Genomic DNA, 15,653 nt, shown 5'->3' on the forward strand with positions numbered 1-15,653 from the left:
GATACTCACTGACACTGCGGCATAGACAGGCCTTTTAAGTTGCGATTATCATTGGTTGATGTATAGGCAAGGGAGCTCTTTTCTGTATCTCTGTACAACGTTTGCTATTGAATGAATCCTCCTTTTGTCTTTGCTGCTCAATAGTTCCTGCGCTTAGTGTAGAGACGCCTACCTTCACACCTGCAACATTTATCCCTTGTAAAGCTTTTACTGTTGGCCATTGGATGGGATTACTGGGACATAAGGTAGCAGTGCTTAGTACAGGTGCTTATAAAGGTTTGTTTCAGGCAGTGTTTGCATGTAGATGTGCTGCAATATTGGATGAACAAATCCCCAGGGTTATAACACTGGGTAAGTAGAAGCATTATATGTTAATAGTCCAGTGCCATGGTCTGCTGTTTCTTAGACCACATGACCGGTGATGTATTGATGTAAGTAAGAACGAGATTTAAAAGATGCTGGTTTTCCCTTGCTCCCCCACAAGCTTCCCCAGGGATCTCATAAAAATGAGCTGTACCTCCCAAGAGTGGCAAGTGTTTAAGTACATTTCAGCAAAATCAATAACGCAATGCTGGAGAAGGCGGGAAACCAAACAGCAAGATTTGTATTTTACCAAGAGATTTATTAGTTCCCTTCTGATGTCAGGATGCTGTAGTTCCTTGTGTGAGAACCTGATTAGGGATTTGCATGCTACCTATCTGCCTAGCTTTTGGGCCACTCAAAATGTCATTAGCATTCTGCTCCCGCCTGGAAACCAGAGGTTGAATGTCATTAAAATGCAATGTGATGCTGTGCCTCAGATCCCTTTTTGCACCAAATATCTGCTAAACTCATGCTCAGGTTTTGTTGGGGTTTTTTTGTGCATCACTTATGTATGTTGCCATCAATAATACATTAATGAAAGGGGGTTATACTATCGCAGCACTGCTATACCCACCTTATTTTACTTATTTTTCTGGCTTTTCATGTCATAGACTCTTGGATGCCTCTTCTTTATAGAGATGAAAGAAATGGTTTATTCCTTGGGTTTAAGAGTCTGGGTGCTGTGCCTCAGATCCCTTTTTGCACCAAATCTCTGCTAAACTCATGCTCAGGTTTTTTTGTGCATCACTTATGCATATTGATGTCAATAATATATTAATGAAAGGAGGTTATACTGTTTATGTCATAGACTCTTGGATGCCTTTTCTTTATAGATATGAAGGAAATAGTCTATTCCTTGGCTTTAAGAGTCTGGGTGCTTTGTGCCATCAGGTGCGTACAGCTACTGTTGAAGTGTTAGATTTTCTCCTCCTGAAGGCTTTGGCTAAAGTTATTCTAGCTGTCAGCTGCCCTGAGAAAAGCTGCCCTGTGCCACGGTGCACCCAATGTGTCTGTAGTAGAATTTCTCACGTGCTTGGAAAAGCATCCAGGTTGTAGCCGTATTGGTGTAGAGGAAAAGGCAATCGGGACGTGTAGTAGAAATGACATCTTTTATTAGACGAACAAGATTTTTGCCAAAAAAAAAAAAAAATGCTTTAATTGCAAGCTTTCAGTAGCAAACAAGGGAATAAGAGCTCCTACATTCATGCCAGAGGAAGCATCCCAAGTAGCAATGCTGCTGGCAGTGTCATCGTATGCACAGTTTGACCCTGGTAAAATCCAGACCACTTGAACAAGAGTCTGACAGCTGAAGCCACAAAGCAATCCTGCTGTTGGGTGAGAAGGACTTACAGGGCCCAGCATCTTGTGCCTAATGGAGATGTCATCACCTTTTATTAGGGGAACCTCGATAGTGGGAGGCAGACGAATCCGTAGCCTCTTCTGAGCATATTTTACCTGACAAATTCCCCAATTCAGAAGGGGCCTCAGGCTCGGTGGGTGCCTTTCCCTCTCCTGCGGTCGTCCTTTGGCACGCTGTAATTTCTTGAGTTGCTTTTGTTTGTACTGAAGATCCTAAGGGGAAGGAAGGGAGACAATCATGCCTCATTTCTACCATCCGGATTCTGGTTGGTCTAGGGCCGGACATTTCTAACACAGCCCCCAAAATCCCATGGTATCACATACTCCACCATCTTTTGCCTCCCCTACTCGCACACACTACAGCTAGAGATTGGAAGAGGGTGGTGTAGGGGGCCCCGGGGAAATTCATTCCCTCCTCACCTGTTGTGAGGTAGGACTGGCATCGGTAGTCTGCTGGAGCAGGTGGCATAGTCTATCCCAGGAGATTTCTGGAAGCCTGGAGAGATTGGTGTCTAGCTGAGTGATCATACAGTTAATTAGAAAGCACTCCCACGGTATGGCAGGTTTACTAAATGCCAGAAAGTGGCAAGGCAGTCAGCAAACTGCACAGCAAAGTGCACAGTGTTTTAGGCCAATGTTCATCATATTTAGCCATGCAGAGCTGGCTGTTTTCCATAATACCAGTGGTCCTACAATGGGCGGACAGACTTGTCTTGGAAGGATCAGACAAGTCAGAAGGAAGAGCTGAGCAGATCAGCTGGGATTCCCACCTGCACGTCCAGGGAGGGGAAGTATCTTAAATGCAGCACAAAGCCCACCCGGAGGCAGTAACATTTCTTCTTTACAAGCATCGATTGATCAGTAAAAACGGGATTAAGCTAAGTTTCCAGTTCCTTAACTCTTTGGTGCCTGGCCAATACGTGAGCCTTACAAAGGCTTCTAAGAAACGAATGATGCTTTTCCAACCCAAAATGATTTAAAATATCAAGGCTGCTCCCTCGATTCTGAGGCATCTCAATCCAGGACCATTTTTGACTGATGCCACCAAAGTGATTTTCTTGTCCTGCGTAGTAGCAGCAGTTGTATTCATTATTCCTCACTGCCCTTCTCCTTTCTGCTGCTAGTCACTGGCGCTTGATCCAGAGCCCATGGATGGATGGGAACCTTTCTCTTGACTCTTAGACTGGGTCATTTCCATGAGCAATTGTGCTGCTTTTTGTTTTGAAAGCATCCAATTCTCCGTGGGAATATCTGGAAATAATCAATAACATACTTAAGTCATACAGGTTTTCAGTCTAGCGCTGGACATTATTCACGGTTTTTTTTTAAGCTTTCATATGGCATCTCCAAGCTAATGATCCCTCATTTAACAATAGAATAGGTGTATATCTATATCCCTAATTGGCCAGTTCGTTTCAGCTTCATTCCCCAGGATAATTGCAGAAGCCTGTCTATGATTTGTGTCTTATGTATCGCTTTAATAATCGCTATGGTTATTATTTAACGCTCTCAGAGATTACCGGCAAAGAATTAGGATTCGTTGGAAGTCCCAGCCAGTAATGATTGTTAAGATATCACTGCTATCGTGCTGTCCTCTGAGTAGCCTCAACACACTAAGTTCCTTCAAATCTCATGTCATTAAGAGAATTCGTCATATTTTTTGACTCTCTGAATTATTGACTACAAAGATCGGTGGGGGATCTTTCGGGAGAATAAGGCAGAAATGCTAACTTCATCACAGGTAGGAAGGGCTTTTTTGTTAAGTATGCATTCATTCTCTCTGCTGCTTTCCATAATACGGCTGAGTACAATTTTACAAGCAATGAAAGTTTTGTGAACTTAAACTTTGGTGTTACTATCACAAAGCCATTCATTATACACCCCCAGGAATGTGAAGGCGCACATGCACTCTGCCACTTGCAGAGGAATAACACACGCCAGCTGTACTTCACAAGTTTATGTGGGTTTAGACTCGTTAAAACATAAGCCAAATTCAGGAAATTACCTTGCTAAAGGCTCATTGAATATTTCCATTTATGGTGTTTATCCATGTTGATACAAATGAATTCATGGGAAATTTAATTAAGTTCTCAAGAAGAAACAAATGGCTTTTCATCTAGCGAGCAGACTGGCCAAGTTTATTTCTGGCGTGCTTCCTTGTCACACAAAGGCTTTGGGTACATTATTTTTTCTTGGACTAATTTTGTTCCTAAATTAAGCTTGAGGTCAACGTCAGTCCGCCATGTACCACATCAAATGTTGATAACTTCAGTGTGCTATACCTGCTGCGAAGGATGCTTTAAATATTATGGGTCTAGCTTTCGAGAGAGATTTATTTATTTTCCCTTGGTGGAAAATATCCTGCGCATGGAAGTGAATGCACCCAAATTATGCAGCCAGCATCATGCATCAAGCCTGCTGTTTCCAACCATGTACACACATTACTGGAAAGAAGTTCCTGGAATAGTGCTAAATAAAACACTGCAACTATTGATAAGCTAGTAAAAGATGGGACTTCAGGTTGTCGCAGAGTGGGTGCCATCCTTATCCCGTACAGCTACCAGCCACAAGGCAACATAATAGGTGCAGAATAAGATGGACCAAGCCCTATAAATCTAACCCTTGCTTAGGCAGTGATGGAGTACAGCTGTGGATACGGAGAAGTTTAGTTCAAAGGAACTTTGAAAAGGCAAGCATGAGTGAAGCGCTTCATGCTCCTTGCTCATTTTTTACTGTATATTTGCATGTGTTATCTGATTGGAAGGGATTAGAGGTGAACTGGATTTTTAAAGTATGTCCAGATAGTCCTGGGCATGGAAAATATTATTGTAGGATCCCAATACAGGCCAGCAACTTCCTGCTCATGAGAGCATGCAAACGAAGGTCCCCTTTCTCCAAGCTCTTCCACATGGGGGAAGGGTTTCTATTAGCTTCATGAGCATAAGGGTCTATTTATGCAAGTTGGCTTGCTGGATCAGAGCTTCCATTAGCAAATCTTTGCTCCAGGTGGATGTTGTAATGCTCTATAAAGTCCTAGCCTTGCTCAGTAGTCAGGAATTAGGCTATTTCAGAATCTACAGGGAGAGGAAAAAAACACATATTGTAATACTGAGTATAAGTGACACTTTAATAGACAGCACTGAAACCATCCAGAGCTTGGAGCTAGTGCAGAAAGCAAGCAGCCTGCTCACCACATGCAAATATATTAAACAAGAGACATAGGAACGCTGGTTCCCTGGGAGTTTAAAGTGCCAGTTTTGACCTGGATTATTCAAAATGGTTTAGGATCTTCTTTCCTGAAACCAATCTCACTCCTCATGCCGAGCTACCACAGTTCACAGATCAAGAAATGTGCTCAGCTGAAGCCCAGTTAATATAAGCTAGTAAAAGCTGCAGGCAGGGTAATTTCTTTGGCGTTTCCTCCCTACTACTCCCACAGTTGGTCTAGAGCAGTCCAAAAGGGGTGACCTTTTGGGCACTTTGCAAAGCATGCCTTGACTCACAGGTACTTGGAGACAGGAAGCAAGGTGGTTGTCTTGCATTACATTGCAAGGCCATGTTTGACTTGCAGGTATGTGTCTTCAGTGTTGGCATGCCCCATAAGTAACTGCTCCCACTGACCATACAGGGCCAGATTCACCAAGGTATTTGGGTGCCTAACTTACCGTTGAGCTAGGAAGTAGACAGCTTCATGAATTTGGGTTCTGCAAGCCCTGGGCAGCCGTATTAAATGTGGAGCTATCCTCTAGAAATGGAGATGTGTTGATTTACAGAAAGCTATTCAGTTTTTAGCCTGTTAGCTATTCGGTGACTTGTTAATTTTGGGTACATGTTCAAATGCTTCACTTCTTCAGTGTCTCTCTAGCACACTTATGAGCTCCTAGCACATCTATTATTCATAGCAGAACTATTGATTTCTGTGGTGAAGAATTCATGCTGAAGGAGATCGACTTGGGTTAAATCACATGGGCCTTTTCAGCATTTCAGCTTGAGCTTGGAAAAATTAGTCAAATACTGGCACTACCAAGGCTCCAGGTCAGTTCAGAGCCTGGCCTTAACATGAGGACAGCAAAGCAATCAGAGAGAGAAGGACATTTATGAAATCCATTTCCTGCTCTGGTTCTCACATTTCTATACTAGTCAAGCCCTTGCTTTTGTAGGAAAAAATAATCACCTATTTAAGTGGGAAAGTAAACACGTGTTAAATTCCCAGCTCATATCCTGTGATTAGGAAAATGCTAGCCAACGCTTGATTTTTTAGGATAGTGCCCAGAATATTCAGTCATTTGAAAAAAATTCTGCTCTGGGCTGCCCAAGATCTGTCATACTTAATTACATTTATAATTACTTTGCCTGAAAACAGACTGTTTTGATGTTCCGTTCTAGCTATCCCGCTCTCCTGCTTATTTCACTGCGGCTGCGTTTTATAGTTCGGTTGATAGTTGCAAAATCATTTTCTTAGTGCTGCAAAATCATTTGGGTAACCGCTTAAATATAAAGCCAAGGGTGTAATTTTGTAGAAGTTTTGCCTGTTATTTCCCTTTTAACGTAAAACCCCTTTTTACATACTGGAGATTGTCTAGATCTGTGCGATCAATTGGCAATATAGCCACTTAACAAATCTTTGGTCTGCAGTGCCCTCTGCTGCTCCTCTTGGCAGCATGCAATTATTTCCATGTAGGTAAATTGAAATGTTTCTTTCTTGTGTGGTTTTAAACCGTGCCTCCTAAGTGGTGGTACCTGGCAAATACGCTGCTGGTTACTTTATACTGCTGCCTGTTTGCATTTAAAGACAACTACATATACCTTGCATCCTGCCATTATATCCCTTCCCCGCGTAAGCATCAGTCGAGCTGACATCCACTTGATCATTCGTGGGAGTGGCAGGAATCACTGCAGTTGCAAAGGAAGGGTATGCTGTCTATTAATTGACAACCAACTAGGAGAGTTGGAAGACAGATATTGTTAGTACCTGGACAATCGACATTGTTTCTAATGCCATTAGCAGCAGAAGTTAAAAGCCAACTCTTTAACTCCTTACTAAGGTTTTGTGTTGAGTAAAATCTGCAGGATGAAACCTGAGATCCTGCCTTTATTTCAAGGTAATTTGCATCATCACAGATCCTCCTAGGAGGTGAGAGGCTTCATATCAGCTATGAACTGGCTTCCCAGAGGAGTTTTCCATCTATTGACTCCTCTGTCAAATCCTATTAAATATGAACTTTCATTTCTATTCAGGAGAACTTCTTCAATCTTTTCTCCAATGCCTGATGAAGGGTTTTGGTGCCTGAAAACTTGCGATTAAAGACATTTTTTTGCAAAAATCTTGTTGGTCTAATAAAAGATATCATCTCTACTACAAGTCCTGGTTAGGAAGTATGCAGGAAGAGAGCATTGCTTTTTGTAAAGGCGCCAAGGTTTTCAAGCTCTTTTGCTCACATTCCCTTGGAAATGAATAGCCCGGTTATTTTCTATGGAAGCCGCGTGGGTGTTAATGGTGTTAGTGTTTGGGTTGCTCTGCAATGTACCTAACAGATGAGGCACTGGCCATAAACTGTCTCCATGTCTGTGCACTGGCAGGTTGGCGGTCCCTGATGCCGGAGGCACTCGAACAGACTTGGCCCAGATCCATCTTGTGTGATGTCTGATGCTGAAAGCAGAGAGCAGCCGAGCATAAGTGGAATCCCAAAACAGCTCTCTGGCTCCAAGTGTTTTCCCACAATGCATGCTTTGCACACACAATGTGGTTGCCAGGCTCCTGCTTGGCCTCGTTCAGGAATACCTTCTTCCCAAAGAGCGTTACCCATAAAAGAAGGAGGTGAGACATGGGAAACTCAATGGGCCTATCTATGCTGCTTCCAGGTGGCACTAGAGGGACCCACAGTCCAACACAGCGCACCCACAACTTGCCTCCAGCGCCCGAAGCAATGCAGCTGCAGCTGTGCAGGACCGTGTCCAGCCCTTGAGCTAATTCACTTGCTCACAGCCATGGGAGCGAGTGCTGCTACTTGAGGAGGTTGCCTGCATGGACCAGTGCAGCACACTTGACGATAAGTTTACCATGTAGACATGGCTGATCGTGGACATGTCTATTAGCATGGGCCTGGCACAGATCTCGGGGACTACGCTGTATATGACTTTGGACCAGCCATGCTACGCTGCATTGTGTCATTCCCTAGTGCAGCATGAAAAAGCAGGCTCTGCTTTTGTGCTGTGCAGTTACTGGTGGTCTAGGTTTTTCAGAAGCTGCCTGTATCTAAGGTATATTGAAGATGTAAGGTACCCAGGGGTAAAGCGTCCCCAAGCTTGAAAGACAGCTAGGGAGAAGCCTACATATTCGAAGGAGAGTCCTCGGCTGCCCTCTCCCCAAGGGAAACATCAGCGACAGGGGTGGTGGTGGGGTACTCCAACCTATGGGTCCCTAATGATTAATACTGACTGATTTTAAGATGCAGAAAGAATTAGACCATGAATGCCTGTGACAAAAGACTTAACAAAGTGCAGCCCTAATGAAGTCCTCTGCTGTGCTCCGAGGAAATTATAAGCCAAATATGTTCTCACCCCATCCCCATCTCAGTCAGCCGCAGCCAGACACTACTGGGTTGGTACTTTGTCTCTTTTAGCACAGGGAAGGTGTCTAGCACATTGCAGGCGATATCAAAACACTGACCTACAGTAACATCAGCTTTTTCAGCTTCAGCAGCCAAGCACGTGGCTGTTAGTAATCTAGTGAAAAATGTAACACAGTTGGCTTTAAAAAAATCCAGCCCACCAAAAAAAGGGAAGTAATGAATAAACTACATAAGAAGGTAACAACAAAAGATCGATGATGAGAACCATGACTGTTCAAATGCACATACTTCCAAAACAGGAGGTATTTAAAATGTCCCTTGATACATTTCCCCATTCAAATCTCACTGTGTTAACCCAATGAGAGAGTAGACAGTCAAACAAGCCAAGTCTGGGGATAGAGTTACCCCAGTGCTTCTGCCCACACAACTTCCCTTCTTGAAGTCACGATGTAAAAGAGGAGTTTTTTTTCTTCCACTTGCTCAATAGAGCATGGTGAGCTCATAAACAGGAGGTTTGTGTGTTGTTGACTTTCCAAAAATTGAACCCCACCAAGGCATGATTTCTTTTTTTATTTGTGCTTTCTTCAGTGAGTTCCAGGAACTGAGCTACCTTCTGCTAAAGCCATCTCCACCTGCTTTCTCTTCCACTTGCTTGAATAGTTGTTACACTGGGGTCTGATTTTGAAAAAAGACTTTTCCCCCAGGAGTAATTTGCTGAAGCTGAGGGATCTTAGCAGCTCATAGGACCAGACTGAAAAGGCTGGATGATGCTTTAATGATTTTAAACCATTTGAAATCAGAACTAAGAAAAGACACGACAGCTCAGAAAGATGCTTATAGCAGCAAACGCACCTCTGCCCACGCAACGCCTCCCACAACCAGACAAAAGAGATCAAGCAGGACTTTTGATAGCCACAGCAGCGAGGCACAGGCTCTCTGAAGTCCACTACTATAGCCAGTCTGTCACATGGGAAACCCTACCGTGATGAGCCCTGGTATAAATTAGACAAGTCTAACCCGCAGCAGCCTGTCATGTCTCACACAGAGGTTGTACTCCTTCCTAGGCTTGTTCAGGTCATTTTCCATTGGGCAATGCATTTGCTAAAACAAGCAAACTTAGTTTTAACACGGGATGTTCCACTCCGCTTTTGTTTTCAGTCAGTTTGATTTTTCTGGTTCTTGTGCATCAGTACTGTTTTGTGTTGGGCTCACAGTTATGTAGTAAGGGGTATCTAGCTATTTTAAAGACTCTGACTCAGACTCAAATAGTTTCCTTGCTACTTTACTCCTGTGAACTCCTATTGACTTCAGTGGAGGTGTGTGTGTGTGGAGTGAGGTGCTGTTCAACCTGCACATGCCTGTTGGATGCTGGTCCTGTATGGCTCTTAGTAATTAATAAATAATTATCTCTTGCATAGCCTGTCTCTTCAAGGATCCTGGGGTCAGCTAGCTCTGCTCTATTAGCAGGCCCAGCTGAGAAGTGATGAGGTGCTCCCTATAAAAGGGTTGAGAGGGCAATAGGGCAGTCTCTGCTCCATGTAGGAGACTAGAAGCTAGGACCTGGTTCTCCCGTGGTAGGGTAGGTGGGGAGACTGGTAACAGGGCACGTAGCGGGCCTGTTTTTGTCGGAGAGCAAATGTGCACCCCTAAATGGATTTCAGCCTGGCAGGGAGTCTTCCCTGTCCAGATCCAGGAAGGACAGAGGTACCTTATCAGAGGTAGCCGGAAAGCCAGGTGGATGTAAGCAGTCAGTGCTCCTAGGTGTTGAAGACAAGGTGTCTCTCTGGAAATGCTGTTATTGGCTTTTTGAATGTTTTCATACTTTTTCAGCGCCGGCTCACAATACAATAACGCCGTACTGCAAAAAAATAGTCCTCCAGATTTCACTGGGGCTCCCTGCCCTGCATTATTGTATTGTAGGTGTATTATTCAGCATGAATAAGGCCTCACAGCCGGATCCTGTCTGTGTATGATGGGTTGTAGGGGGGTGCCCATAGTCGAGTGTTTTCAGCGCCCAGAACTTGTCAGCAGTGGGTTATTTTAGAATAAAAATCTGAATAGCTATGAACAAGGAGGCTGGATTTTTGTCAGGTAATGTAACATCTTTTACTGGGCAGTGAAGGGTGAGTGGAGATGAGCTCCCAGGCTTCAAGCACCTTCCATCAGGACTGGGAAAGGAGCCATCACAGTACAGTCCAAGCCCAAGCAGAATGCCCTTAAGTCTTCTGAGGTGGAGAAGGTTTTACTTAATAACATCAATCTTTAAGATTTTATTTCTTGGGATGTGAAAAGAACCATATAGGCAAAATAAATAAATAAATAAAATAAAATAAAATAAAAGCCTTTTGTGGGATTTTGTCAGTCCTTAATATCTCATAAAACATTCCTAACCTTCAATTACTCCAATGTCTTTGCATTACTTACAGGTAAGTTCATAGGGTAAGGAGTTACAGCTTTACATTGTGGCATTCATGCTGACAGGATGCTGATTCCAAGTTAGACTGGTGTGATCTTAGTCACTGGTCCCTTCGTACCATAATGATGGTCACGATGGAAATGCCAGGGCTTATAAAGCTTCAGTGTAGAGGTCCAGCGGTGCTAAGTGCCTACTCTGCTGAAGTCCTGACTCTTGGGTTCTCCATCCTACCTTCTGCTCCTAAAGCTATGTGGTCTATAGGAGCTATACAAGCTCCAGAGATGAAATAAATCTCAGTTCTTATATGTGGGCATTGGAGAAATGCTAAGTTGAGAGCTCTGAAATAAGGTGGGTGGGTGGTATGGAAAAGAAGAACTGGTGTCCTCTTTTCCACTGAGAAAGCTACTGAAAAATCTGGTCCACTGGCCATTATCCAACTGAGTTGGTCTACACACATTGTGAGACATGGTAGTCTGTCCGAGAGGAGGAAAAAAGGCCAGGCAAGGAAAAGGTGAAGAGATAACACTACTGGATGATATAAAAGACCATCAAAAGGCTATTCTAAGGATGTCAGTGATGGGGAGAGGTCATCAGTGAGTTGTTTATGATGGCACCCTACCACCGTGGTGATTATAGGGAAACTGTCTGACTGGCTGACCCGCCCACTGCCCAGAAGAGTCTGGGGGTGGTGAGGTTGGGTTATTTTGGTGCTTTTGAAGGTTGCCAATCCCACGTTACTCATGCTGAGTGTTTTTTCCACTGTTGAAGTCTGGAGGGACATCTCTTTTCCCAGAATGATCGCTGTTTGGTAGATAAATAACCTTTTTAGAAAAGTGGTATTCTGCTTCCCTCTGCCTGGCTTACGAAGCACAGCTCTGAACCAGGGATGTCTCAGTCCTTTCTGGTGGGGTCCACTTGCAAATTTTTTCCAGGCTCCCTGATTGTCTAAGAGCCTGGGATGAACCAGCCCTGACTGGAAGCATGTTCAATGAACCCACAGGCTCTTGACGGCCCCTTGTAGAGCATATTGGCTTTGACCCCATCCCTGAGACAGCAACAACAATGGTGTCATGATGGACAAATTGGTCTGTAAGTCCCGCAAGAACACCAAACAGCCTCATAAAAGCTTTCAAGTATGAGAAACTACGACAGCAATGCCAGTATGGGAGTGGAGTCATATTTTGCCGCAGCTCCACTGAAGAATCCTTAGGGTTTTCCTTTCGAACAAATAACATTTTGACAGCACTGATCTCCTGACCTGGAAGTTCGTGCACTCCTAATAGTTCTATTTTATGATCTCTTTGGTCCATTAGCTTTTAAATCATATTAATTACATTACCGTCTATGTGCATATCCCACCCTCTGAGCACTTTTAGCAGAAAATATGAGTCAGGTTCATGCTAGACTTATTGCATATGTGCTTCTGTCTTCCTCCCTTGCTACAATCCTAGGAATTCCCCCCAGCTCCTTCCAAATGTTATGCTCTCCTTTCCAGCCAAGAAACTTTCCCTCAGCTTCCTGTCTGACCTAAGATTGCACTCAGACTTTAACAGGGCCCTGTGATCAACTTTTGTTAAGCAGCCTTGGCCTTTTTAGCACCTTAGACTGCTCTATAGCTTCCCTAATGGGGAACTAGATTGCATAAGGATTCTTCAACTGGGCAGTGTTGGTGTTTTACTGGAGGGCTACTGGTTTCCAGAATCTACCACCCCTGGCAGCAGTAGACTGATCCTCTCCAAAGCCACTTGGATTGAATGGGATGCGCTTGCTTCCATAGCCTTCAAATAGATGTTTGATTGAAATAATAAAGGAAAGGAAAAGAGAGAAAGCAGTGTTCGGCATTGTAAAATGAAACAGGGACAAGAGATGCTGCCCTTTCAGGTTCATGCAATGTGCTTCCCTCACTTCAGGCTGCTTTACCCAAGGGCGTCTCAGCAGCGTATGATCGTACACACCATGTGGCCTGCAAGCCCCACAGTGAAGTTTGATTGTGAATTCCCTTGTTTGCGCATTTATGTACAGCAGCTATGTGGGGGATTTGAGGAAGGAAATGTATAGAGAAAAGGGAATGACACATTATTCTTTGTGAAAGAGCATAATATTTCCTAATAGATCTGTGTAGGATAGACCATAAATAACACATGTCTGCCTACATTTAACATGCGTTAAATGTTCTGTGTTAAATGTTAATCCTATCTGTGTAGGATAGACCATAAATAACACATGTCTACCTACATTTAACATGCGTGCTTCTTTATTATAGAGGAACTTATAAAAAACCACTCTGGCTTTAGATAAAATAAATAGCGGCTTTCCCCCTTAATATTTGTGGTCTAGTAAAAGGACTTCCAATGATCCAAAAAATGACCTAGTCAGAACGAGGCACCTATATAATAAGCAGGAAGTGATGTATAATACAGTTCTTCTGCAGAAGCAATTTTATATTGTGTATTTCAAGCAAGCTGCATGTGGTAAGATGTTTAAAAATAACCCAGCCCTCTGATCTATTTGATCCTGTATGTATTGCCCTGGTTAGCTAGAGGTGGAGTCCTTCCATTTTGCACCCTATGCACTGACATTGCAGAACAAGCTGCTGGCGTCGACTGCTGCTGGCCTGTGTCACATGAACTGGATAAAAACAGGGCAACATCTGGCAGTGAGCACTGCAAGCCTCCTGATCAGAACCTCAGTGTAAAGAGGAAACGCAGTGGTCGCGTTGCCTCCCGAGTGCCTTAAAAACATGCTAAGATTTAGGAACAAAACTCTTTCCAAATGAGTGCTTCAAAATCTTTCCAGTATTAGCTCTTTGCTATGAGCTCAGACAGGATCTCCCCTGAGCACTTTAGTGGAACTGTTCGTGTCTATGAATGTATGGCCAGGATACATCTATGGGCCAAATGTTGCAATCAATAGCAAAATCCTTGCTGACTTCAAAGGGAGTAGATTCCAGTGGCCCCAAGACAGTAAAGCATTTACATACAGGATTCGTTGTGAATCTGAAATCAGTGGGACTTAAACACATGCTTAGACTTAGCCGCATGGTTAACACGTTGATGAAGAATTCGGGATTGCTTAATATTGCTGATGTTGCAGAAGCCAGATAATAATCCAACTCACTTAGCACTAGTTGTACAGGATCTGCCATGCCACCAGAAGTTTGCTTCTTGGCCATTGCTTCCCTGCCACTAAAAAGTGCCATTTTTCTATCACCACATTGTCATTATGATATAACTGGTGTCTTCATTTCCACTGAGAAAGGTACTGAAAAATCTGGTCCACCGGCCATTATCCAACTGAGCTGGTCTGGACACATTGTGAGACATGGTAGTCTGTCTGAGAGGAGGAAAAGGCAGCAGCCTTTATCCCATTTTTCTATCACCACATTTTAAGGGAAAAAACAGCTATGTTTTTCATAACTTACGGGTAAAAAAGTGTTCGCTCTGATCTTATTTGATTAGCCTGGGCCCAGGGAGGAATGAAATGAGACACTGATTGCTTATAGCAGGCCTAATTAATAATCTTTGCTAAAGTCAATGGAAACATTGAGAACACAGATGTGAGCCACAGAAGTGCCAACTACAGCAAATTTTGCCACACTTACTTAGTCTGGGGGATGCTTATAATATATGTGCAAAGTATTTTGTTTTTTACCTAGTTTCAAGTGTGTCGTAGTCTCTTCCATAGCCTCGTACAGGAGTGAGCGCCATACACATGGTGCACGTCAGGGTAGGAAGGTTTTTATCATTCTGTTTCCCACTGGGAAACAGAAAACACAGGGTGTCGGAGGACAGGAGAGCGTGCCTACCTCATCTCTGCCTTTCTTACTCCTCCATCCATCCCCTTGCCAAGGAGCTGCAGTGCCCCTTTGGGTTTGATCTCATCCCAGGGAAGGCAGTGGCAGAGTTCACATCAGTAGGGCGGTGACGACTCTGAAACTCATGCTTAGCTGGGGCCTACTCACAAAAGTTAAAATACAACATACCGATGCTAATTGCGTAGCGCAAGAGGATGTGAGTTCACAGCTAGGCCATCAGAGAAGAAATAATGAGGTATTACTTGCAGCTTATCTTACTATAGTCACGATGATTTTAAGCAGGCTCCTAGTTGTCTAGTATGTAACTGTGTGAAATGTCTATCCTTGATTAATTAGCATGGTAAATATTTCTTTTGCATTTAACTCATGCTTATATGCAGGAAGAGACATTCTCCATATGGGATAGGTGTCTTCTGATTTACTTTTGTTTTGCTGTTTCCTTCTGATTTACCTTGTTTTGCCATGTGGTTCCCTTGATCTTCCAAGGACACTCCCCCGAACCTTGTGTTTTTCCTGGTTGTTAATCAGTTTCTCGATACGTTCCAAACTTAGTAGAAACAGATAACCTCTTGTCACTGAGGAAGGTCATTCATTCAAATCAGAACTTTCTGATAACCAATAACGAGCAGTTTGATTAACGGGATTTTCCTGACAATTACTGCTTGGGACTCTCTCTTGATTTACACAACTACAAGAATGCTGTGAAGGTGCTGGACTAAAGGGCATGGGTGACTGGTGCCTCCCAAATCTCCAGGGGCACCAGATCACCGACTGGGGCGGGGGGGTCCCCCAGTGGCTGATCACTGAATGAGGGCAGATCCCCTAGTTGCTGAAATCACTGGCAGCAAAACCAGAAGTGCACTTCCGCCAGCACTTCTGATTTCGCGGCTGGTGTTTCCAGGGGGTGCTCAGCCAATCTCAGGGGGTGCACGTGCGCCCGCACACACCTCCTGTGCATTGCCAATGCTAACGGGTATAAGAAATAAGTGGAACAACTAACAGCGCACGCTTTAAGGGTGAGAAATCTCTCTCTGACATGAACTACTGCTGTGCCCAACTATCTTGAGAAATTGAAGAGAAACAGACTGCCTTTTGTCGCCTGTTTGGTGAGAAATTATCACCTTAAAGC

This window comes from Alligator mississippiensis, chromosome 12 (assembly GCF_030867095.1).
Source record: "Alligator mississippiensis isolate rAllMis1 chromosome 12, rAllMis1, whole genome shotgun sequence".
NCBI lineage: Eukaryota > Metazoa > Chordata > Crocodylia > Alligatoridae > Alligator > Alligator mississippiensis.